Source organism: Oncorhynchus kisutch, linkage group LG1 (genome assembly GCF_002021735.2).
Source record: "Oncorhynchus kisutch isolate 150728-3 linkage group LG1, Okis_V2, whole genome shotgun sequence".
Taxonomy (NCBI): Eukaryota; Metazoa; Chordata; class Actinopteri; order Salmoniformes; family Salmonidae; genus Oncorhynchus; species Oncorhynchus kisutch.
In genome coordinates, this window is record NC_034174.2 from 33,471,227 (window position 1) to 33,495,509 (window position 24,283).

A 24,283-nucleotide genomic window follows, 5' to 3' on the forward strand; every position below is an offset into this window, starting at 1 on the left:
AGAGAGTGTGGAAACAGTTGAAGGGAGAAGGAGAAGAGAAGGAGTAGGATGGGTTGGAGAGTGTGGAAACAGTTGAAGGGAGAAGGAGAAGAGAAGGAGTAGGATGGGTTGGAGAGTGTGAAAACAGTTGAAGGGAGAAGGAGAAGAGAAGGAGTAGGATGGGTTGGAGAGTGTGGAAACAGCTGTGGAGAAGTAGCCATATTATCACTGTCACTATGGTTGGCTCCCCCATCCTCCATCAACTAGAAACAACCACACACACACACACACACACACACACACACACACACACACACACACACACACACACACACACACACACACACACACACACACACACACACACACACACACACACACACACACACACACACACACACACCCTCAGTGATCCATGGTTCTAGCAGACTGTCTGATCCCCATCTCTCCTCAGGGGGGTGTAAATCTGGAGGAATCTAAGGGGCTTCATTTGGACACCACTGTGAGGGGAGTAATAATTCTCTTTCTCCCCCCCCCCCCCCCCACCCCCACCGCACGCACGCACGCACACACACACACACACACACACACACACACACACACACACACACACACACACACACACACACACACACACACACACACACACACACGTTTCAAGTCCATGTAAAGTCATTTCAAGCTGTAAATAGATCTTCCATGCTGTATAGGTTGAAAGGTGTGTACTCCACGGTACCTACCAACAGCTATCCATGTATTTACTGTAACGTAGAAGAACGAACGGTGGCCATGCGGCATTACACAGAGCATACACACAAACCCCTAAATCATTACATACTGTAGGATATGGAATGGGAGAAAGAGTGGGAATGGATGTCCTTATCATGGTGGTCAGCTGTCTCATCAGATCCAGAGAAGCAAATCCAGCTTAATTCCCCCTCTCTCCTCTCAGCCCCACAGCATGAGACCGATCGAATGAGGGAAGGAATGGCAGGGGGATGAGTGTGAGATAAAGGAGTAGGAGAGTGAAAACAATGGATGGGGAATGGACACATACAGGTAAGACACATTTTATAATCGGTTAACTAAAGTCTGAGTACAATATGCTCTGGGAAAAGCTGTGTCTGTCTGTCTGTCTGTCTGTCTGTCTGTCTGTCTGTCTGTCTGTCTGTCTGTCTGTCTGTCTGTCTGTCTGTCTGTCTGTCTGTCTGTCTGTCTGTCTGTCTGTCTGTCTGTCTGTCTGTCTGTCTGTCTGTCTGTCTGTCTGTCTGTCTGTCTGTCTGTCTGTCTGTCTGTCTGTCTGTCTGTCTGTCTGTCTGTCTGTCTGTCTGTGTGCTCGCGCCCATGCATGTGTGTGTGTGTGTGTGTGTATGTGCATGTGCGTGTGTATGTAAAAATAATGAAAACACTTGAGTAAATGAGGGATAAAAAGTATGTTGAAAGCAGGTGCTTCCACACAGGTGTGGTTTCTGTGTTAATTAAGCAATTAACATCCCATCATGCTTAGGGCCATGTATAAAAATGCTAGGCAGGACATTATTTTGGCTACCATGGCTATGCCCCCATAGGATGACAATGCCCCCATCCACAGGGCGCGAGTGGTCACTGAATAGTTTGATGAGCAGGAAAACGATGTAAGCTATTTTCCATGGCCGTCTCAGTCACCAGATCTCAACCCACTCATGCGGCGCATGAGACAGCGTTTTCCACCACCATCAACAAAACACCAAATGATGGAGAATGGTGTTGCATCTCTCCAATAGAGTTCCAGACACTTGTAGAATCTATGACAAGGTGCATTGAAGGTTTTCTGGCTCGGGGTGGCCCAACGCCCTTAAGCATTTCCTTTATTTTTGGTGTTTCCTTTATTTTGGCAATTACCTGTATGTTTGTACGTATGTGTGTGTGTGTGCTCAGATATCAAACATCACACCGTGGTACCATATTCAGCCTGAATGTCCTCCCCTCCTCTCCTGTTCTAGTCACCTTCTCCCCAATTTATTATTAACGAGCTCTGTGGGCCTCGTTAGTGGCCAGACACACAATGCTGCTTCCACAAACAAAACAAAACGCTCCAAACCGGCCTGGGTAATTGCCTTTTTTCTTCGATGTCTCTCTCGCTCTATCGCTCTCTCTCCTTTCTCTCTCTCCCTCCTCTCTCTTCTTCTTCCTTCTTCTGCTGACACCTGCCGCAGGAGAACTTGTAAACAAATGGACACACTCACCAGGACTGTTTCTTTCTTGCTCTCTGCATTTCTCTCTCTCTCTCACCTATCTTCTCTATCCATCTCTCTGGTCTTTAAGGCCACAGTTTTTGCTTTAATCTTATCCCATCCCTCCCTTCTCCCTCTTCTCCCGCTCATTGGAATTCTCCACATCCTTCTCTCTGCCTTATTAGGACCATCTCTTTGAGCCAATTAAACGAGTCCTCCTCTCCTTCTCTCTTCCTCTCCCTCTCTCCTTCTCCCACCTCTTACATCGAAACTGAACACCTCCATACCCTCTCTCTGCCTTTCTCTCCTCCTCCACATTTGGGGACGGAAGTATGTGGAACTTTTAAACGCCCAAATAATGCAAACAAGGACTCACAGAGACAGAAAGCGGGGTTAGAGAGTGGAAAGGGAAAAAGGAGAGAGAGAAAGACCAGGATGTGGAAAGGGAAAAAGGAGAGAGAGGTTAAAAAAGGAAAAGAGAGACAGAGAGACAGATGGGATGCTCTACTGCCTGGCTGGTTGACACACACATGGTCTCTGCAGACGGAGAGAGAATGGTGAGGAGAGAAAGAAGAGAAGGAAAGATAGAAAGAGAGTTTATGTTAGAGACGTACGCCTCCACCCCCCCCCCCCCTCCCCAGAATGAATCTGTATGCTTCGCTTCTCCTAGATCTTAGCATTCCTCTCCATTTCCTTCCCCTGACTCTGAGAGGAGATGCAGACAGCATGGCCTGTCACAGTCACAGGTGTGTGTGCTTGTGTGTGGGTCACCGTGTGTGTGTGGTATAATATAATAATAATACATGACATTGTTATCCAAAGAAACATAGGTGCTTCCATTGTTTACGTATGGGTGGTCCTGGAAATCAAACCCACTATCCTGGTGATGCAAGTGCCGTGCTCTACTAACTGAGCTACAGAGGACCACTGTATCTGTATGCGTGACTGTGTGTGTGTTTGCCTTGTCAATGAGAATGGACAGGAGATATTAGGCTGACAGTATTGACAGAGAGACCCCTGTGACTTCTGTAAGCTTAAAAACTCACATCAGGGACTTGAGATGGACACACGCTCTCCTCTCAGTCCAGCTTTTCTCCAATAACTATGAATTATTCACACAACCCTGAATGACAGTCCTAATGAGGAAATAGTTGCTAAAAGTAATTATGCATGTGTGTGTATGGTGTGTGTGTGATATGTGTGTGTGGTGTGTGAGTAAATGTATGCATGTGTGTGGGTTTGTGCATGACTGAGTGTGTGAGAGGTGAGAGTATAACATGCGTATGTATGTGTGTGTGTGTGTGTGTGTGTGTGTGTGTGTGTGTGTGTGTGTGTGTGTGTGTGTGTGTGTGTGTGTGTGTGTGTGTGTGTGTGTGTGTGTGTGTGTGTGTGTGTGTGTGTGATATGTCAGACACTCATGTTTTCTCCTACAGAGACCATAATTACAAGCAGCGCCGCTGGACATGAGGAATCATTAAGACTCTCTGTCAAGGAGAACATCTTTCTGAGAGAAGCCTTACTAGACATACAGACTAGATCTATGAGAGAAAATCTAGTACTTACGGGTATCCAAGAAAGAGAAGTTCCCGAAAACATAGTGAAAGAATTCTTTCTTACAGCGCATCAAATCCCATTAGATACTGTCGATAAAATCCAACTCGAACGTGTACAACGTTTTCGGACAGAGGACAGAGATATTAGCGTCCAATCATTGCCAAATTTGTTTTCTGTAAGGATAAAGTAATGGTTAAAAGCCTGGATAAAAGACTCGCTGGCACAAAAATAGGCATGAATGATCAGTTCCCGAGGGAGATTTCAGAACGGAGCAAAGTTCTGTATCCAATCTTCAAGGAGAATAGATTAAAAGGGAAGTGTGTAGCTCTTGTAGTTGATAAACTGTATATTGACAACCAAATGTTCTGAGACAGAAATACTTCCACATGGCTATTCTAAAAATGACAAAGTTCTCATAGAGTCAAATAATGTAACACCCAATACCAGCCATAGTAGGGATTGTAATATTTTTTTTTTTTTGAGAAAAACAATTAAATAAAATTGTTAAATAAATAAAGTACAACTACACTGTACCTTTCAAGATAGGGAATGTTGTAAAATAATTAGTATTCCATTTTCCATTTCTAGTATTTTATAAATGGATAAAACGACATTAGAAGAAAGGATAACTAGCAAAATGATACATTTTCAAATATAACTAATTGGAACACAAAAGTACTCAATCAACATGGTGGAGATAGAACCACAGCAAACAGAAGACATAGAAGGCACAGTATGTGGGTATGTGTGAATGTATTGTCATGGAAGGTGAGGTATGTGTTTTTGAAGTTTGGAAAAGTGTGACATTACGTGGTGTTAATAAGGGAGTGAGAAAGTAAATGGTTGCATACCAAATCAAACCAAATTGTACTTGTCGAATACAGTGAAATGCTTACTTACCAACTTAACCAACAATGCAGTACAAAAAAAGAGCAGCAGTAAAATAACAATAGCGAGGCTATATACAGCGGGTACCGGTACAGAGTCAGTGTGCAGGGGCACCGGTTAATTTAGGCAATTGAGGTAATATGTACATGTAAATAGAGTTATTAAAGTGGCTATGCATAGATAATAACAGAGAGTAGCAGCAGCGTAAAAGAGGGGGGGCTAAGCAAATAGTCTGGGTAGCCATTTGATTAGATGTTCAGGAGTCTTATGGCTTGGGGGTAGAAGCTGTTTAGAAGCCTCTTGGACCTAGACTTGGCGTCCCGGTACCGCTTGCTGTGCGGTAGCAGAGATAACGTTCTATGACTAGGGTGGCTGGAGTCTTTGACAATTTGTAGTGCCTTTCTCTGACACTTCCTGGTATAGAGGTCCTGGATAGCAAGAAGCTTGGCCCCAGTGATGCACTGGGCCATACGCACAACTCTCTGTAGTGCCTTGCGGTCGAAGTCCGAGCAGTTGCCATACCAGGCAGTGATGCAACCAGGCAGTGATGCAACCAGTAGGCTCTCGAGGGTGCAGCTGTAGAACCTTTTGAGGATCTAAGGACCCATGCCAAATCTTTTCAGTCTCTTGAGGGGGAATAGGTATGGTCGTGCCCTCTTCATGACTGTCTTGGTGTGCATGGACCATGTACTTTGTTGGTGATGTGGACACCAAGGAACTTGAAGTTCTCAACCTACTCCCCTACAGCCCCTTCGATGAGAATGTGAGCGTGCTCGGTCCCCCATTTCCTGTAGTCCACAATCATCTCCTTTGTCTTGATCACGTTGAGGGAGAGGTTGTTGTCCTGGCACCACATGGGCAGGTCTCTGACCTCCTCCCTATAAGCTGTCTCGTCATTGTCGGTGATCACACACTGTTGTGTCATCTGCAAACTTAATGATGGAGTTGGAGTCGTGCCTGGCCGTGCAGTCATGAATGAACAGGGACTACAGGAGGGGACTGAGCACACACCCCTGAGGGGCCCCGTGTTCAGGATCAGCGTGGTGGATGTGTTGTTACCTACCTTTACCACCTGGGGGCGGTCCGTCAGCAAGTCCAGGATCCAGTTGCAGAGGGAGGTGTTTAGTCCCAGGGTCCTTAGCTTAGTGATGAGGGCACTTTGAGGGCACTATGGTATTGACCGCTGAGCTGTAGTCAATAAATAGCATTCTCACATAGGTGTTCCTTTTGTGCAGGTGTGAAAGGGTAGTGTGGGGTGCAATACAGCTTGCATCATCTGTGGATCTGTTGGGGCGGTATGCAAATTGGGGTGGGTCTAGGGCTTCTGGGATAATGGTGTTGATGTGAGTGTCACGATCGTCGTAAGGAACGGACCAAAATGAAGCGTGGTATATGTTCATGATGAAGTTTTTAATTAAAGAAAGCACTGAACACTGAATACAAACTATACAAAACAATAAACGAATAACGACCGTGAAGCTATAATGAGAACTGTGCTGACACAAGCAACTAACATAGACAATCACCCACAAACAAACAGTGAAACCCAGGCTACCTAAGTATGATTCTCAATCAGAGACAACTAATGACACCTGCCTCTGATTGAGAACCATACTAGGCCGAAACAGACAGGAAGAGGTTGAAAATGTCAGTGAAGACACGTGCCAGTCGGTCAGGGCATGCTCGGAGTACACGTCTTGGTAATCTGTCTGTTGACCTGTGAATGTTGATCTGTTTAAAGGCCTTACTCACATCGGCTGTTGAGAAAGTGATCAGACAGTCGTCCGGAACAGCTGACGCTCTCGTGCATGTTTCAGTGTTACTTGCCTCGAAATGAGCATAGAAGTAATTTGGCTTGTCTGGTAGGCTTGTGTCACTTGGCAGCTCACGGATGTGCTTCCCTTTATAGTCTGTAATAGTTTGCAAGTTCTGCCACATCCGATGAGTGTCGGAGCCGGTGTAGTACGATTCGATCTTAGTCCTGTATTAACACTTTGACTGTTTGATGGTTCGTCGGAGGGCATATCGGGATTTCTTATAAGCTTCCGGGTTAGAGTCCTGCTTCTTGAAAGCTTTCGGCTCTACCCTTTAGCTCAGTGCCGATGTTGCCTGCAATCCATGGCTTCTGGTTGGAGTATGTACATACAGTTACTGTGGGGACGACGTCATCAATGCACTTATTGAGGAAGCCAGTGACAGATGTGGTGTACTCCTCAATGCCACTGAAATAATCACAGAACATATTCCAGTTTGTGCTAGCAAAACAGTCCTGTAGCTTAGCATCTGCTTCATCTGACCACTTTTTTAATGAACCGCGTCACTGGTGCTTCCTGCTTTAATTTTTGCTTGTAAGCAGGAAAAAGGAGGATAGAATTATGGTCAGATTTGCCAAATGGAGGGCGAGGGAGAGCTTTATACGCATCTCTGTGTGTGGAGTAAAGGTGGTCTAGAGTTTTTTCCCCTCTGGTTGCACATTTAACATGCTGGTAGAAAATAGGTCAAATGGATTTAAGTTTCCCTGCATTAAGGTCCCTGGCCACTAGGAGCGCCGCCTCTAGATGAGCTTTTTCCTGTTTGCTTATGGCCATATACAGCTCATTGAGTGCGGTCTTAGTGCCAGCATCGGTTTGTGGTGGCAAATACAAAGCTACGAAGAATATAGATGAAAACTCTCTAGGTGGATAGTGTGCTCTAAGGCTTATCATGAGATACTATACCTCAGGCAAGCAAAACCTCGAGACTTCCTTAGATATCGTGCACCAGCTGTTGTTTACAAATATACATAGACTGCCACCCCTTGTCTTACCAGAGGCTGCTGTTCTATCCTGCCGATACAGAGTATAACCCGCCAGCTGTATGTTATTCATGTATTCGGTCAGCCACGTCTCTGTGAAACATAAGATATTACAGTTTTTTATGTCCCGTTTGTAGGATATACGTGATTGTAGTTCGTCCACTTTATTATCCAGCGATTGTATGTTGGCCAATAGTACCGATGGATAAGACAGATTAGCCACTCATAGCCGGATCCTCACAAGAAACCGGCTATCTCCTTCCACGATACCCCCATCTCCTTCTCCTGTGAATGACAGGGATGAGGGCCTGTTCGGGTTTCTGGAGTAAATCCCTCTCATCCGACTCATCAAAGAAAGACTATTAGTCCAGTTCAAGATGAGTAATGTCCAGAAGCTCTTTTCGGTCATAGGAGATGGTAGCAGCAACATTATTTACAAAATAACTTACAAACAATGTGAAAAAACAAACAAAATAGCACGGTTTGTTAAACCTCTCTGGGATAGGGGGGACGCTTGCGTCCCACTTGGCCAATAGCCAGGGAAAATGTAGAGCGCCAAATTCAAATAAAATACTATAAAAATCAAACTTTCATTAAATCACACATTTAAGAAACCAAATTAAAGCTACACTCATTGTGAATTCAGCCGGCATGTCAGATTTCAAAAAGGATTTTCGGCGAAAGCATAATGTGCTATTTTCTGATGATAGCACAACCGTAAACAAAGAGAGAAAGCATATTTCAACCCTGCAGGCAGAACGCAGAAATAAAATATAAATCATGCCTTACCTTGGACGAGCTTATTTTGTTGGCACTCCGATATCTCCCATAAACATCACAAATGGTCCTTTTGTTAGATTAATTCTGCCGTTATATATCCAAAATGTCCATTTATTTGGCGCGTTTGATCCAGAAAAACACAGCTTCCAACTTGCGCAACGTCACTACAAAATATCTCAAAAGTTACCTGTAAACTTTGCCAAAATATTTCAAACTACTTTTGTAATACAACTTTAGATATTTTTAAACATTAATAATCGATCAAATTGTATACGGGACTATCTGTGTTAGTTCAATACAGGAAGACAACAAACTAACGCTACCTTTCTGGTCTCTAACAGTACACATAACGTGACAGTCATTCAAGATGGCCGTACTTCTTCATTAGACAAAGGAATAACCTCAACCAATTTCCAAAGACTGGTGACATCCAGTGGGAGCGGTAGGAACTGCAAACAAGTCCCTTAGAAATCTAGTTTCCCAATGAAACCTCATTGAATAGACAGTGACCTAAAAATACAAAAAATCGGAATGATTTTTCCTCTGGGTTTTGCCTGCTACATAAGTTCTGTTATACTCACAGACATGATTCAAACAGTTTTAGAAACTTCAGAGTGTTTTCTATCCAAATCTACTAATAATATGCATTTCTTATATTCCGGGGATGAGTAGCAGGAAGTTGAAATTGGGCACGCTATTTATCCAAAAGTGAAAATGCTGCCCCCTATCCTGAAGAAGTTTTAAGAGCCCATAAAACAGCAGCCTTTCCCTCCGGCTCAATATTCCTAATCTCAAAACCTAATCTATGAGCAAGAGTTGTGAAAGAGAGCTTTCAATTTTGTGCAGATGAGGGATATACATTATAAAATCATTTATTTTAATTAATTTATATATTATAAATGAAAAATTATGAATTTATACATTATTTGTATATATTTATTTATTTATTTTCCTATCATGATGGAACGGTCCCCAACCCTATACCCTAGACACTCACCGGAACGACCCATACACTAAAGAGAAGTCCCTATCTGTTTTGTGGGCCTGCTGTAAGCTGCTTATATGCAGCCAAAACAGAAAGATAAATGCGATCAGCAACATACTAGAGCTGTCACACTCTGATCTGTTTCACCTATCTTGGTGATTGTCAACACTCACCTCCAGGTGTCTCCTGTTTTCCCCATTAGTCCCCGATGTAGTTATCCCTGTGTTTCCTGTCTCTCTGTGCCAGTTCGTCTTGTTTTGCCAAGTCAACCAGAATTTCTCCTAGCTGCTATTTTTCCAGTCTCTGTTCCCAGTCTTTTTTCCTAGCCCTCCTCGTTTTGACCCTTGTCTGTCCTGATGCAGAATCCGCCTGCCTGACCACTCTGCCTGTTCTGACCTCGAGCCTGCCTATCCCATTCTATTGTTTGGACTTGGACCTGTTCACTGAACCACTGCCTGTCCTGACCTCGAGCCTGCCTATCGCCTGGTACTGTTCGCCTGGTTTATGAACTCTCGCCTGTTCCCGACCTGTGTTTTGCCGACCCTTTTGGTGTAATAAATATCGGAGCTCAATCCTCTGCCTCCTGTGTCTGCATTTGGGTCTCGCCTTGTGCCCTTATAAGAGCGGCATCACCCCCTCAAGATTCTGAGCCTGCCTGGTGGGAAAAAAAAGCCAGAGCCCCCTGATGGGAGAGCATAGTACACAAGGATATTCTCAAAGCTGCTAATGAGAACCTTGATAACCTTGTACCTAGCCATTGTGGATTCCATTGGGGTGTCCCCACCCAGGTAGTGGCAGTGCTGGCAACACTGTCTGTGTGGGAGCAAGATGTACATATAGGGAGAAACATAATACTGTACCACAAGAGAAAGATACACTTAGAGTGCATTTGCCATTCTGGTAAAATGTATTGTCTATTGTATAGGACAGGAAACCAAGTAAGGCCATGAGAGCATAGGACAGCTGGACATACCAAGGTCAGAGGGACATAGAAAGGAGGGGGTCAGCCAAATGACCAACTGATGGACTATAGACATAGGGCATATATTTTTAGGACATGAAGAGAAGAGACACACAGTCTACTAGTCCTAATAAGGACAAGCTAAACATAAGGGGCCCATAGGATAAGATGGGCATGTATTATTTTTGGGACATGAAAAGGTCCTGTCATCATTATAACTTGACTGAAAGCAGATATGGGCGTTATTGGGCGTGAACAAGCAGGAAGCACAGATTGGGATATAATGGTGGCAGATGGACTGAGGGAAATAACTTCATTTGCATGTGGGATGGACTCATATGTTGTATGTGTATAAATCAGAGCCAGTGCTCTGGAAAAGGGTGTGTTCCGCGGACCATCTAGGCTTCTGATATGTTTGTATTAAAAGCCTATATTGAATTCACAAGTTCTTGTAAGTGTTATATTTTGTAACGATCCTCCACGACATCTGTAGTAACCCATGGGGAGGGGGTCACACTCGGACAATCAGAGAGGGGGCATATTATTGTGGCCCTGGTGGCACAAAATAATCAAAGGTCTGACTGCACAGAGATGCTTGGGGAAATGATCATAACGGGGCACCATCTGATCTCCATCACCAAGGACTTGACATTTGTTAATCAAATCTCAACATTTTCCAATTCTTGCATGCTTTCTCAAACAGCCGTAACTGTATTTGCATTCATAAATCAGGTCCTTTCTTGAGTTGGGCTCTGGGATGTAACAACCGTTGAGGATCTGAGCTGGTTGATTGTGGGGGAAAGGGGTTGAGTGTGTGTGTGTGTGTGTGTGTGTGTGTGTGCGTGTGTGCGCGTGTGCGTGTGTGATAATGTGCGTCTAGGTGGTAGGTGTAGGAGTCAGGCGCAGGAGAGCAGGGATGTCTGAGATGCGTGTTTTAATAAGAAAGTCCACCAACACAGGAATGGCACAATCGAAAAGGTAACGCCACCTTTTGCTACGATTACAGCTGTAAGTTGCTTGGGGTATGTCTCTATCAGTTTTGCACATCGAGAGACTGACATTTTTTCCCATTCCTCCTTGCAAAACAGCTCGAGCTCAGTGAGGTTGGATGGAGAGCATTTGTGAACAGCAGTTTTCAGTTCTTTCCACAGATTCTCGATTGGATTCAGGTCTGGACTTTGACTTGGCCATTCTAACACCTGGATATGTTTATTTTTGAACCATTCCATTGTAGATGTTGCTTTATGTTTTGGATCATTGTCTTGTTGGAAGACAAATCTCCGTCCCAGTCTCAGGTCTTTTGCAGACTCCATCAGGTTTTCTTCCAGAATGGTCCTGTATTTGGCTCCATCCATCGTCACATCAATTTTAACCATCTTCCCTGTCCCTGCTGAAGAAAAGCAGGCCCAAACCATGATGCTGCCACCACCATGTTTGACAGTGGGGATGGTGTGTTCAGGGTGATGAGCTGTGTTGCTTTTACGCCAAACATAACGTTTTGCATTGTTGCCAAAAGGTTCAATTTTGGTTTCATCTGACCAGAGCACCTTCTTCCACATGTTTGGTGTGTCTCCCAGGTGGCTTGTGGCAAACTTTAAACAACACTTTTTATGGATATCTTTAAGAAATGGCATTCTTCTTGCCACTCTTCCATAAAGGCCAGATTTGTGCAATATACGACTGATTGTTGTCCTATGGACAGAGTCTCCCACCTCAGCTGTAGATCTCTGCAGTTCATCCAGAGTGATCATGGGCCTCTTGGCTGCATCTCTGATCAGTCTTCTCCTTGTATGAGCTGAAAGTTTAGAGGGACGGCCAGGTCTTGGTAGATTTGCAGTGGTCTGATACTCCTTCCATTTCAATATTATCGCTTGCACAGTGCTCCTTGGGATGTTTAAAGCTTGGGAAATCTTTTTGTATCCAAATCCGGCTTTAAACTTCTTCACAACAGTATCTCGGACCTGCCTGGTGTGTTCCTTGTTCTTCATGATGCTCTCTGCGCTTTTAACGGACCTCTGAGACTATCACAGTGCAGGTGCATTTATACGGAGACTTGATTACACACAGGTGGATTGTATTTATCATCATTAGTCATTTAGGTCAACATTGGATCATTCAGAGATCCTCACTGAACTTCTGGAGAGAGTTTGCTGCACTGAAAGTAAAGGGGCTGAATAATTTTGCACGCCCAATTTTTCAGTTTTTGATTTGTTAAAAAAGTTTGAAATATCCAATAAATGTCGTTCCACTTCATGATTGTGTCCCACTTGTTGTTGATTCTTCACAAAAAATACAGTTTTATATCTTTATGTTTGACGTCTCAAATGTGGCAAAAGGTCGCAAAGTTCAAGGGGGCCGAATACTTTCGCAAGGCACTGTATGGCTCATTAACCTTTATGGACCAAATAATGATGATCCCCGCTTCTTTGAAAATATATATAATAAATGATCAACCCTGCAAGCAATACAATACTCTATTATTATGGTGGGAGATTATAATACTGTTTTAAATACCATAAAGGAAATCACACTACAAACTATCACTCTCATGCTCTTAAGGAAATCCTGAATGTCATGGATATGGTCCAAACACACCAAGACTGTCGTGAAGAGGGCACGACAAAACCTATTCCCCCTTAGGAGACTGAAAAGATTTGGTATGGGTCCTCAGATCCTCAAAAAATTATAAAGCAGCACCATTGAGAGCATCCTGACGGGTTGCATCACTGCCTTGTATGGCAACTGCTCGGCCTCCGACCGCAAGGCACTACGGGGGTAGTGGGTACGGCCCAGTACATCACTGGGGCCAAGCTTCCTTCTATCCAGGACCTCTATACCAGGCGGTGTCAGAGGAAGGCCCTGAAAATTGTCAAAGACTCCAGCCACCCTAGTCATAGACTCTTCTCTCTGCTACCACACAGCAAGCGGTACCGGGGCACCAAGTCTAGGTCCAAGAGGCTTCTTAACAGCTTCTACCACCAAGCCATAAGACTTCTGAACAGCTAATCAAATGGCTACCCAGACTATTTGCATTGTCACCCCCTCTTTTACGCTGCTGCTACTCTCTGTTATTATCTATGCATAGCCACTTTAATAACTCTATTTACATGTACATATTACCTCAATTACCTAAACTAACCAGTGCCCCTGCACACTGACTCTGTACCGGTACCCGCTGTATATAGCCTCGCTATTGTTTTTTTACTGCTGCTCTTTAAACAAATTACTTGTAATTTAAATTTAAAAAATTGTACTGCATTGTTGGTTAAGTTGGTAAGTAAGCATTTCACTGTATTCGACAAGTACAATTTGGTTTGATTTGGTATGCAACCATTTACTTTCTCACTCCCTTATTAACACCACGTAATGTCACACTTTTCCAAACTTCAAAAACACATACCTCACCTTCCATGACAATACATTCACACATACCCACATACTGTGCCTTCTATGTCTTCTGTTTGCTGTGGTTTTATCTCCACCATGTTGATTGAGTACTTTTGTGTTCCAATTAGTTATATTTGAAAATGTATCATTTTGCTAGTTATCCTTTCTTCTAATGTCGTTTTATCCATTTATAAAATACTAGAAATGGAAAATGGAATACTAATTATTTTACAACATTCCCTATCTTGAAAGGTACAGTGTAGTTGTACTTTATTTATTTAACAATTTTATTTAATTGTTTTTCTCTCCATTTTTTTATTATTACAATCCCTACTATGGCTGGTATTGGGTGTTACATTATTTGACTCTATGAGAACTTTGTCATTTTTAGAATAGCCATGTGGAAGTAGAACATTTGGTTGTCAATATACAGTTTATCAACTACAAGAGCTACACACTTCCCTTTTAATCTATTCTCCTTGAAGATTGGATACAGAACTTTGCTCCGTTCTGAAATCTCCCTCGGGAACTGATCATTCATGCCTATTTTTGTGCCAGCGAGTCTTTTATCCAGGCTTTTAACCATTACTTTATCCTTACAGAAAACAAATTTGGCAATGATTGGACGCTAATATCTCTGTCCTCTGTCCGAAAACGTTGTACACGTTCGAGTTGGATTTTATCGACAGCATCTAATGGGATTTGATGCGCTGTAAGAAAGAATTCTTTCACTATGTTTTCGGGAACTTCTCTTTCTTGGATACACTGCTCCTATTCTCTGTTTATTATCTATGCATAGTCACTTTAACTCTACCTACACGTACATATTACCTCATTTACCTCGACTAACCTGTGTCCATGCACATTGACTCTGTACCCCCTGCATACTGTATATATCCTCGTTACTGTTATTTTACCGCTGCTCTTTCATTATTATTATTTCAATTTGTTTTATTTTTACTTATCTATGTTTTACTTAACACTTGTTTTTCTTAAAACTGCATTGTTGGTTAAGGGCTTGTAAGTAAGCATTGACCTTACTGAGGATATTGGAAATGTTGTCAAAGCCTATTGGATGATTTAACTATTTAACTAGGCCAGAGGAATTTTTAACTGAATTTTCCCAACATAACATGGGTACTGTCACGCCCTGGTCTAAGTATTTTGTGTTTATCTTCATGTATTGGGTCAGGCCAGGGTGTGGCATGGGGTTTTTGTATTGTGGTGTGTTTTGTCTTGGGGTTTTGGTGTGTATGTATTGGGATTGTAGCTAGTGGGGTTATCTAGCAAAGTCTATGTCTGTCTGGAGTGGTTCTCAATCAGAGGCAGGTGTTTATCGTTGTCTCTGATTGGGAACCATATTTAGGCAGCCATATTCTTTGAGTTTGTCGTGGGTGATTGTCCTTAGTGTCCTGATGTCCTTGTTCTGTGTTAGTTTACACAAGTATAGGCTGTTTTCGTTACGTTTATTGTTTTGTAGTGTTTGTGTTTAGTGTGTTTGTCATTAAACATGAATCGTAATCTACACGCTGCATTTTGGTCCGACTCTCCTTCACCACAAGAGAACCGTTACAGAATCACCCACCACCAACGGACCAAGCAGCGTGTTAACAGGCAAGAGCCACAGGAGAGGCAACAGAGGCAGCAGCAGCAGCAGCAGCAGCAGCTGCAGTGGGAGAGGTTGCACCACCTGGAGAAATGGACATGGGAGGAGGAACTGGACGGTAAAGGACCCTGGGCTCAGCCTGGAGAATATCGCCGCCCCAAGGAAGAACTGGAGGCGGATAAGCGGTGAGGCGCTGGTATGAAGAGGCAGCACGGCGACGCGGATGGAAGCCTGAGAGTCAGCCCCAAAAAATTATTGGGGGGGGGGGGCTCACAGGGAGTATGGCTATGCCAGGTAGGAGACCTGCGCAAACTCCCTGTGCTTACCGGGGGCTAGAGAGACCGGGCATGCACCGTGTTATGCTGTGGAGCGCACGGCGTCCCCAGTGCGGGTGCACAGCCCGGTGCGGTATATTCCAGCTCCGCGTATCGGCCAGGCTAGATTGAGCGTCGAGCCAAATGCCATGAAGCGGGCTCTACGCATCTGGTCCCCAGTGCGTCTCCTTGGGCCGGCTTACATGGCACCAGCCTTGCACTCGGTGTCTCCGGTTCGCCTGCATAGCCCAGTGCGGGCTATTCCACCTCGCCGCACTGGCAGTGCGACCGAGAGCATTCAACCAGGTAAGGTTGGACGGGCTCGGTGCTCAAGAGCTCCAGTGCGCCTGCACGGCCCGGTCTATCCGTCACCACCTCCACGCACCAGCCCTCCGGTGGCAGCCCCCCGCACCAGGCTGTCTCTCCGGCCCATCCTTACGGGGGCTCCCTCCTCTCCAGCGCTTCCAGAGCCTTTCTCCTCTCCTGCGCTGCCGGAGTCTCCCGCCTGTTCAGCGCAGCCAGAGCTGCCAGCCTGCATGGAGAAACCAGAGCTGCCAGCCTGCATGGAGCAGCCAGAGCTGCCAGCCTGCATGGAGCAGCCAGAGCTGCCAGCCTGCATGGAGCAGCCAGAGCTGTCAGTCTGCATGGAGCAGCCAGAGCTGTCAGTCTGCATGGAGCAGCCAGAGCTGTCAGTCTGCATGGAGCAGCCAGAGATGTCAGTCTGCATGAAGCAGCCCGAGCTGCCAGTCTGCAAGGAGCTGCCAGTCTGCACGGAGATGTCAGTCTGCAAGGAGCTGTCAGTCTGCAAGGAGCTGCCAGAGCTACCAGTCTGTAAGAAGCCGCCAGAGCTGTCACCCTACATGGAGCAGCCAGAGCCGCCAGTCAGCATGGAGCAGCCAGATCTTTCAGTCTGCCAGGATCCGCCAGTCAGCCAGACTCTTCCAGATCTGCCAGCCAGCCAGACTCTTCCAGATCTGCCAGCCAGCCAGACTCTTCCAGATCTGCCAGTCAGCCAGACTCTTCCAGATCTGCCAGTCAGCCAGACTCTTCCAGATCTGCCAGTCAGCCAGACTCTTCCAGATCTGCCAGTCAGCCGGGATCTGCCAGAACTGCCAGTCGGCCAGGATCTGCCAGTCGGCCAGGATCCGCCAGTCGGCCAGGATCTGCCAGTCAGCCAGGATCTGCCAGTCAGCCAGGATCTGCTGGATCTGCCAGTCAGCCAGGATCTGCTGAAACCACCAGCCAGCCAGGATCTGGTAGATCTACCTACCTGCCTAAGCTTCCTCTCACTCCCGAGCTTCCTCTCACTCCCGAGCTTCCTCTCACTCCCGAGCTTCCTCTCACTCCCGAGCTTCCTCTCACTCCCGAGCTTCCTCTCACTCCCGAGCTTTCTCTCACTCCCGAGCTTTCTCTCACTCCCGAGCTTTCTCTCACTCCCGAGCTTCCCCTCAGTCCCGAGCTCCTTCAGTCCCGAGCTGTCCTTCAGTCCCGATCTGCTCCTCAGTCCAGTGGGGTTCTGGGTGAGGACTACTAGGCCATGGTCGGCGGTGAGGGTGGTCTATCCAGGGACGCGAGGAGAGGGGACTAAGACATTGACTGAGTGGGTTCCACGTCCCGCGCCGGAGCCGCCACCATGGACAGACGCCCACCCGGACCCTCCCTATTGTTTTGAGGTGCGTTCGGGAGTCCGCACCTTAGGGGGGGGTTCTGTCACGCCCTGGTCTAAGTATTTTGTGTTTATCTTCATGTATTGGGTCAGGCCAGGGTGTGGCATGGGGTTTTTGTATTGTGGTGTGTTTTGTCTTGGGGTTTTGGTGTGTATGTATTGGGATTCTAGCTAGTGGGGTTATCTAGCAAAGTCTATGGCTGTCTGGAGTGGTTCTCAATCAGAGGCAGGTGTTTATCGTTGTCTCTGATTGGGAACCATATTTAGGCAGCCATATTCTTTGAGTTTGTCGTGGGTGATTGTCCTTAGTGTCCTGATGTCCTTGTTCTGTGTTAGTTTACACAAGTATAGGCTGTTTTGGTTTTCGTTACGTTTATTGTTTTGTAGTGTTTGTGTTTAGTGTGTTTGTCATTAAACATGAATCGTAATCTACACGCTGCATTTTGGTCCGACTCTCCTTCACCACAAGAGAACCGTTACAGGTACAGCAAATCAGCTTATTGTATGGGACACTTTTAGATGTGCCTTTGGGGGCCATGCAATTCAGTGCTCATCTCTAAAACAAAAACGATTTAGGTCAAAGGAGTCCATACTAACAAAGGAAATAGGAGGTCTAACAGAACAGATATATATCAATAAAAACTATACCATAGAGACTCAGAATAGGTTAGAGGAAAACCTAAAAGAAATGGAGGAACTTATTCAACAAAGATCAAGTCTAATATATTATAATAATAATGCAAACTGGATGGAATATGGGGAAAACTACACCAAATTATGTTTTTGTCTTCAACATAGAAATAGAAATTACTGAAACTTGTTACACATGATGGAGTCACACATGATTCACCAAATTATATTTTGAAAGAGGAAGCAAAGTACTTTAAGCATACTGTATGTTTTCATTTCAGTCTCCTCCATCTCCTCTAACTGACGCTAATTGTATGGATTTTTTTCTATTCATAATGTAAAATGATCAGCCGTACAGAAAGACTCATGTGAAGATGAAATTACATAGGAACTTCTTGATGCAATTAAAGCCTTTAAGTCCGGGAGAACTCCCCCAGGTGTACGCGCAATGCCGTCGGGGGTACGCCAAATAAAAATGTGATTCACATTTAAAATATATATATATATATATACTTTTTTTTAAATATATGTTCACATTTTCAAACAGTCCATTTAGAATTTCCAATGGTGCTATACATTTGGGTGAGGTTTATTTCTCGCCTGAGTAGCCTCGTTTCACTGCCAAAAACAAAATTAAACCATCTAGTGTTCAGCGAATAACAACACAATGTCAAATACCGGTAGCCATGTCAAAAAATGAACATCCAATCACAATAACTGTTACTCTTGTTACATCTGCTCCTTCCACGCCCTCTACTTCTGATCCTGTGTCTCTGTTTTCCCAAGCCTGACGCTGCTTTTCTCTCTGCTACAGTTCCGTCCTCTCTGACTCTGGTCCCTGTCTCCAGTCCCTTGTGTCATCAGTCCTGCTTCCCAGCCCCGGACCCGAACTCTACTGCTTCCTTGGATTCCCGACCTGCTTACCCTGCCCCTACTCCCCTTGCCCCAGCATCTGCCACAGTTCCTGGCTCCCGCTCCCTGCTACCCCCCCGATCTTCTCCTGGCCTGCACCCCATCTGACCCTGCTTTTCAATAAATACCTTAGTTACCTTATCTCTGTCTCCTCGTTTGAGTCTGCAATTGGGTTCACCTGCTCTGCCCCACGTAACAAGTCTCTCGCGGGAATTCCACTAACGCTCCATATGTAGCCAAACGTAGCTGCTGCTCATGTTGGTATCTGTACTGATGGCACAAAAGTCATGACAGGGAGACATAGTGGAGTGGTAACGCACGTGCAAGCAGTTGCTCCCGACGCCACTTGGGTACACTGCAGCATCCACCAAGAGGCTCTTGCTGCCAAGGGAATGACTGACAGCTTGAAAGACGCTTTGGACACTACAGTGAAAATGGTTAACTTTGTTAAAGAAAGGCCCCTGAACTCTCGTGTATTTTCTGCATTAGGCAATGATATGGGCGGCGACCATGTAAAGCTTTTACAACATACAGAAGGAAGTGTGCTGGTTATCAAGGGGCAAAGTATTGACCCATTTTTTGAATTGAGAGACGAGCTTAAAGTTTTATTTTACTGACCATTTTCACTTGTCTGAGAGCTTGCATGATGATGATTTTCTCACACGACTGGCCTATCTTGGTGATGTTTCTCCGCAACTGTATTGAATGTGAGGAACAAAATTGAGGCTATGATTAAGAAGTTGGACCTCTTCTCTATCTGCATTAACAAGGACAACACACAGGTCTTTCCATCATTGTATGACTTTTTGTGTGCAAATGAACTCAAGCTTACGGACAATGTCAAATGTGATGTAGCGATGCACCTAAGTGAGTTGGGTGCACAATTACGCAGGTACTTCCCGAAACGGATGACACAAGCAACTGGCTTTGTCATCCCTTGCATGCCTTGCCCCCAGTCCACTTACTGATATCTGAACAAGAGAGCCTCATCAAAATTGCAACAAGCGATTCTGGGGAAATGTAATTTAATCAGAAGCCACGGCCAGATATCTGGATTGGGCTGCGCTCAGATTATCCTGCCTTGGCCAATCTCGCTGTTAAGACACTGATGTCCTTTGCAACCACGTACCAATGTGAGAGTGGATTCTCGGCCCTCATTAGCATAAACTATATACAGGCACAGACTGTGTGTGGAAAATTATTTAAGACTGTGACTCTCTCCAATACAACCCAACATTGCAGAGTAATGCGCATCCTTTCAAGCACACTCTTCTCATTAACCTGTGGTGAGTTATACACACCCTTCTCATTAACCTGTGGTGAGTTATTCACACCCTTCTCATTAACCTGTGGTGAGTTATTCACACCCTTCTCATTAACCTGTGGTGAGTTATTCAGAATTTTCGATGAACAAATAAGGTTTTATATGTAAGATGATTATTAATCAAATTATTGATTATTATTATATTATTATTTGTGCCCTGGTCCTATAAGAGCTCTTTGTCACTTCCCATGAGCCGGGTTGTGACAAACTCATACTCATTCTTATGTTTAATAAATGTATTGTATAGTGTGTGTGTGTGTGTGTGTGTGTGTGTGGCAGGCTTACAATGATGGCAAAAAAACAACATTTGAGAGTGCGCTGACCCTGGTGCTAGAGGGGGTACACAGCTGGAGGTTGAATGTTTGAAGGGGTACGGGACTATAAAAAGTTTGGGAACCACTGGCGTATAGAATTAAAAAGGTATTGTCCAATGTTATTCATTTTAATCAGACATGTTTTTTACATGGATGATACATTGCATATAATATAAGGCAAGTACTGGAAACAATAGAACACTTTGAAAAATCTGGGAAACCAGGCCTGCTATTCATAGCTGACTATGAAAAGGCTTTTGATAAAGTACGACTGGAGTTAATATATAAATGCCTGTAACATTTCCATTTTGGAGAATCTCTTAAAAAATGGGTTAATAGTAGTTTAATAATAGTTTATAGTAACCCTAGGTGTAAAATTGTAAATAATGGCTACTTCTCAGATAGTTTTAAACTGTCAAGAGGAGCAAAACAAGGTGGTTCACTATCGGCATATCTATTTATTATGGCAATCGAAATGTTAGCTATTATCAATCAAATTTATTTAGAAAGCCCTTTTTACATCAGCCAGTGTCACAAAGGGCTGTACAGACACCCAGCCTTAAACCAAAGACAGCAAGCAATGCAGATGTAGAAATACGGTGGCTAGGAAAAACTCCCTAGAAAGGCAGGAACCTAGGAAGAAACCTAGGGAGGAACCAGGCTCTGAGAGGTGGCCAGTCCTCTTCTGGCTGTGCTGGGTAGAGATTATAACAGTACATGGCCAAGATGTTCAAACATTCATAGATAACCAGCAGGGTCAAATAATAATAATCACAGTGGTTGTAGAGCTTGCAACAGGTCAGCATCTCAGGAGTAAATGTCAGTTGGCCTTTCCTAACTGATCATTCAGAGTTAGAGACAGCAGGTGCGGTAGAGAGAGAGAGTCGAAAACAGAAGGTCCGGGACAAGATCAGATTCCATAGCCGCAGGCAGAACAGTTGAAACTGGAGCAGCAGCACGACCAGGTGGACTGGGGACAGAAATGATTCATCAGGCCAGGTAGCCTGAGGCATGGTCCTATGGCTCAGGTCCTCCAAGAGAAGAGAAAGAGAACAAGCAAGAAAGAGAGAAAGAGAAAGAGGGAGAGAGAGATAATTAGAGGAAGCATACTTAAATTCACACAGGACACCAGATAAGACAGGGGAAATACTCCAGATATAACAGACTGACCCTAGCCCCTCGAAAACAACCTATTGGAGCATAATTACTGGAGGCTGAGACAGGAAGTGTTAGAGTTGCGTCAATTCGAATCTGGTATCAGGATAAATATGACAATGAGTCACCGATTGTATACTATGTATTTTTTATTAGGGTCGGGAGACACTGTGGCCCTGTGTGACGCTACCCCGGACAGGGCAAACCAGGCAGGATATAACCGCACACACTTTTACAAAGCACAGCCCACACCACTAGAGGGATATCTTCAATCAACTTCCTACCCTGAGACAAGGCCGAGTATAGCTCATGAAGATCTCCCCCACGGCATGAACCCAAGGGGGTCGCCAACCTGGACAGGAAGATCACGTCAGTGACTCAACCCACTCAAGTGACGCACCCCTCCTAGGGAAGGCATGGAAGAGCACCAGAAAGCCAGTGACTCAGCCCCCGTAACAGGGTTGGAGGCAGATAATCCCAGTGGAGAGAGGAGAACCGGCCAGGCAGAGACAGCAAGGGTGGTTCGTCGCTCCAGTGCCTTTCTATTCACCTTCACACCCCTGGGCCAGACTACACTCAATCATAGGACCTACTGAGGAAATAAGTCTTCAATAAAGACTTAAAGATCGAGACAGAGTCTGCATCTCTCACTTGGATAGGCAGACCATTCCATAAAAATTGAGCTCCATGGGAGAATGCCCTGCCTCCAGCTGTTTGATTAGATATTCTAGGGACAATAAGGAGGCCTGCGTCTTCTGACCATAGCGTATGTGTAGGTATGTACGACAGGACCAAATCGGAAAGATAGATAGGAGCATGCCCATATAATGCTTAGTAGTTTAACAGTAAAACCTTAAAATCAGCCCTAGCCTTAACAGTAAGCCAGTGTAGAGAGGCTAGCACTGTGTCACGTGTGCTCCCTCTCTAGCCTCTAGGTCACCAGGCTGCTCGTTATGGCGCACACCTGTCACCATTGTTATGCGCACCTGAGCGTCATCAGATTCACATGGACTCCATCACTTCCTTGATTACCTGCCCTATATATGTTACTCCCTTTGGTTCCTTCCCCAGGCATCATTGTTTCTGTTCTTGTTCCATGTCAGTGCACTGTTTGTGTTTCTTGTTTTGTTCATTTCTTGTTTTGTTCATTTATTTAATGCCCGGCTCCCCTGCCTCCGCCGGCTCGTCAGGCTCTCATGCCTCAGCCGGATCGACAGGCTCTCATGCCTCAGCCAGATCACCTGGCTCCCCTGCTTCCACTGGCTCGTTAGGCTCTACTGCCTCAGCCAGTCTGTCAGGTTCCCATGTCCCAGCCGGCGACAGGTTCCTACGTATCAGTTGGGGTGACTGGTCTGCTCCTGATCCCTGGGATTGTCCCTTGGGTTGGCGTCCTGTGGCTGGAGCTGACCATGCCGGGGAGGGGGTACCGTCAGTTATGCTCTATCTCGCTCCGGTGCTCTAGGTCGCCATGTTCCTGTGACTCAGCCAGATTGACGGGTTTCCTGCGCCTCTGCAGAGGTGACCGGTCCGCTCCTGTTCCCCGGGATCATAATCTTAGTCTGCGTCCTGCGGCTGAAGCCGCATGTCGGGGAGGGGGTACTGTCACGTGTGCTCCCTCTCCGGCCTCTAGGTCACCAGGCTGCTCGTTATGGCGCACACCTGTCACCATCGTTATGCGCACCTGCGCGTCGTCAGATTCACTTGGACTCCATCACTTCCTTGATTACCTGCCCTATATGTCACTCCCTTTGGTTCCGTGTTGCCCAGCAACAGCCCCAAAACATCACTGCTCTAGAGGAGATCTGCATGGAGGAATAGGCCACCTTGTGGAGACTTACAGATAACAAAGAATTGAGATAAACTTTTGTTTTTGACCAAATACTTATTTTCCACCATAATTTGATAATAAATTCATTAAAAACTCTACAATGTGATTTTCTGGATTTTTTTCTCATTTTGTCTGTCATAGTTGAAGTGTACCTATGATGAAAATTACAGGCCTCCCTCATCTTTTTAAGTGGGAGAACTTGCACAATTGGTGGCTGACTAAATACTTTTTTGCCCCACTGTACATATCCCGAAAGAAATAAATGATCTCACTCCAATAAATTTTAATAGAAAGTTTGCAAAAATAGATAAGATCTATTTAGAAATAGAAATACCTTTCTATTGGTGGAAAAATCACCCGGATTATCTCTTTAGTCATATCCCAGTTTATCTATTTGCTTACGGTCTTGCCTACACCTAGCAAACCTTTTTAAATGATATGAGAAAAAAACATTACATTTGAATTGGAATGGCAAGCCAGACTAAACTAAACGGGCCTATTTCTATAATGAATATGTTTTTTTATATATTTAAAAAAGGTATAATCTTAGTAAATTATATCATAAATAGGACTGGTGGAATTATGTCATACATGCAGCTAACAAAAACATATGGAAATGCCTTCTCTACCCAAAATTACAACCAAATTACAAAAATTACAATTGCAGCACTTCCGCAAAAATGGAAGAGGAAAGTGGAAGGGGGAAAAAGTTTAACCATAATTGGTTAAAGAAAATAGTGATAAATACAAATGTAAACTAGTTTCATTTAAAGACCAAAAAATGTACAGCCGTGCCATATAGATTGCAAAATAGTTGGGAAGAGATTTTTGACGTATCGATTCCATGGCACATGTTTTATGAACTGATACGCAAAACGACGCCGGATTCAAAACGTAGAATTTTTCAATTGAAATTCTTATACAAAATTCTAGCAGCCAAATAGAATATTATTTATGTGGGGGATACAATCTTCCCAGCTCTGCAGATTTTTC

At 44.7% G+C, this 24,283-nt stretch overlaps 1 long non-coding RNA gene across 1 annotated transcript; it reads left to right on the forward strand.

Moving 5' to 3' along the window:
- Positions 1-679: 679 nt before the first annotated feature.
- On the forward strand, positions 680-18,810 carry LOC116376115 (uncharacterized). Its single transcript, XR_004211499.1, has 2 exons — positions 680-1,038; positions 18,572-18,810. It is a non-coding gene; the product is annotated as an uncharacterized LOC116376115 (long non-coding RNA).
- The last annotated feature ends 5,473 nt before the right edge of the window (positions 18,811-24,283 follow it).